General features: G+C 39.9%; 1 non-coding gene across 1 annotated transcript; it reads right to left on the bottom strand.

Moving 5' to 3' along the window:
• Positions 1-2370: 2370 nt before the first annotated feature.
• Positions 2371-2489, bottom strand: LOC120436566. Its single transcript, XR_005610550.1, has one exon. It is a non-coding gene; the product is annotated as a 5S ribosomal RNA (ribosomal RNA).
• Between the last annotated feature and the right edge of the window lie 380 nt (positions 2490-2869).

Raw genomic sequence — 2869 nt, 5'->3', positions numbered from 1 at the left:
ATAGTCTACAGACAAACTAGAGCATCCAAATCACGTGATCAATTTAAGTTGACATCGAACCCTCACTGAGTCTCGTTTCAGTTTGGGTCAGAAAGACTTCAAACTACATACCAGTTTTTAGAATCACCTTTAGTGCTAGAAGAAACGGTAAAAACTGCATCTTCTAAGGATGTAACGAAAACAAAATGCAAGTAAAACGTGATTTCCATTTCGTATTGGGGAAAATGCAGCATGACAGCCAATCGCAAAATTATATGGCTGCTGAGGAAAAGGAGAAGTTGTTAAAGTGAAGGCCAAACAGTGACATCAACAGCGAGTTTTGAGATTCGAGAGATTTGTGGCATTTTTGGAGTGTGTAGTCTAGCCTTTTATGTTTTTTTGTTTGTGTTTTTTGAGTGTCAAAAACGCAGTCAAATTCAAATAATAACTGTGTATTCTTATTTGTGCTGGTGTGCTGAAAATAATGATACCAAACAAGGCAAAATAAGCAGTTTGTAAAAGTGAAATTAATGAAGGTAAACTCAAAAGGTATCAAAAACGGCCATTTATAGGTTTGACTTCAGAGTTTTACATTACACAAAGACTGCATTATAACATATTATAACATATGTAGTTAGTGTGATAACATCTGCATTGCATTTATAGAAGTTTCTTCTGCTCTCAGAACAGATTCAGTTGTTCACAGTTTTGGCACACGGTGCATTACCAGACTGCAAACACTCATAAGGTGCTGAGTTGTGGTCATGAAAAGAACAAAGTGCTTAACGATAATTCTGTGATGCAGTGTCATCAGACTGTTGACAAACCCTCAGTCTAGCCACAGTGTGACAGCACGGCTTCACGGAAAGTCATGTTTTGAATTACTTCTCATGCAGTGTTTTCTGCTCTTTATTTCATGTTCATTTACTTGACCAAGCCTCTGATGTGTAAATCAAATCCATGTGAATGTCATCAGAACATATTTTATAATGAAAATTGTTTTCTTTTACTAATAAGTTGAGGATTTGGCATAACATTGAATATAGAAGTTTTCCATCTGTGAAGATCGGTTTCTATGTTGGATTGTAAACTCACTTTAGTAGTCCTCCTCCTCCATTATTCCATCCATTTTGTGCAGTTGATCAGTACCACTGGCACCAAATCAGCCCCGGAGCATGATCCTACCACCACCAGGCTTAACATCTGGTACACGGTTCTCAGATTTCAAAGGATCACCTTTGATGCACCAAACATACTGTTGTCATTATATAGCTCAGTCATAGTCTAGTCTGCCCATAAAGCTGTCTTTCCAGAAGCAAATGGCTTTTTTGTGGTTGGGATCCTCTCAGTTCACAGTAATAACAAATTCCCTCTGATCTAAGGGGAACTCTTTGGGTCTTCTTCCAGTCCTTGGCAAAGTGGTAACACCTCACCTTTGACACCTTGTAAGATGTTAGTTTTAGTTTATTTTCATGTTAGTTGTTTTAGTTGATTATATGCTGTTCTGTCTCGTTTTTTTAATATACGGCTGTTTTAATCTTTACGTATTATGTGTTTTGTTTTATTCTACTGTTTTCTTTTTTAACTTATTTACTGTACAGCACTTTGGTCCTGCGCTGGGTACTTTAAAGTGCTTTATAGATAATGCTGGATTGGATCATCTTCCACACCACTGCCATTTTTGTATTCAACAGGACACATTCACATGAACTTTCAGCACATCCAAAAGCCCGTCCAGCTTTGTCACTTCTGAGGAATCGAACACTGTCTTCTCTCTGGTCCACTCCCTATGGATCATTTGTACGCTGGCTACAGGTTAATTTCTCTACCAGGAGTGGGGTTTGAACCCACGTGGACAAAAGTCCAACGCCTTCACCACTCGGCCATCCTGGTCCGACAGAGCTGAGCGGCGTAACAGACACGTCGCCCAACAGTAAAGTCATTACTCACAGCATTAAAATGCTTTTTACAAAGTTATATATGAATAAAACAAATCCTATTAACAGGACAGTGTTGCTTTGGCAGAGAGAAGAACGTGTGCAACAGCTTTTATTATTATTTATTATCAGCAAGATACAAATACAAGAATATAATTTGAGTATAAATCTTCACATATCGGCAGCTTTTCTTGTGTAACCTCATCTTTGTCCAGAAAGTAAAGTGAGGAATGATGTTGGTGTATTTTTGTCATCCTGGAGCTTTCAGACTCATGAAGTCACACTGAGCTGAAGCTCTGCTCTACAACAGAATCACGAGAGTGTCTCCAATAAGCTGCAGAGATGATTGTTGTTTTAATTTTTTAACTGTACACATGCAAAAAATTAGGAGAGAGGTCATGAAGTTTTTTCCTAAAGAGCAGCGCCCTCTGCAGTTTGTGTGTCGAAGTGCAAAAGCTTACAGCACCTGGTATTCCCAGGCGGTCTCCCATCCAAGTACTGACCAGGCCCGACCCTGCTTAGCGTCCGAGATCAGACGAGATCGGGCGTGTTCAGGGTGGTATGGCCGTAAGCGAAAGGACAGCTCGCAAACGGCCTTTTTATCCATGCTGTAAGGACACATACGCGCTTACGTTTTTGTTTTCTATATTTAAGTTAAAATGTCCAAACGACAAAAATGTTGGATTTCCAAATCGTCCTAACACACTGTGTGCTCTCTGTCACTTTCACACTGTGCTGTAATCAACGAACATGTGTTCTTATCGTCATGTTACTGCGGGAAAAGCATGTTTGCAGCTCAGTGTTGAAGCTGCAGTTAATAACGAAGGTTTGCATGTTGTCGCTGTAACACATGAAGTTTAGCACAATAATATAGATCAAACTGTGTGACATTTGCCACCCTCCAGCTGACGAGGCACGAGGCTGGTGCGGTTCTCCTGAACCCCCAGCTGAAT

This window comes from Oreochromis aureus, linkage group 23, assembly GCF_013358895.1.
Source record: "Oreochromis aureus strain Israel breed Guangdong linkage group 23, ZZ_aureus, whole genome shotgun sequence".
Classification (NCBI taxonomy): domain Eukaryota; kingdom Metazoa; phylum Chordata; class Actinopteri; order Cichliformes; family Cichlidae; genus Oreochromis; species Oreochromis aureus.
The sequence above is the reverse complement of the archived record's forward strand: the minus strand, read 5'-3'. Positions and strand labels throughout refer to the sequence as shown.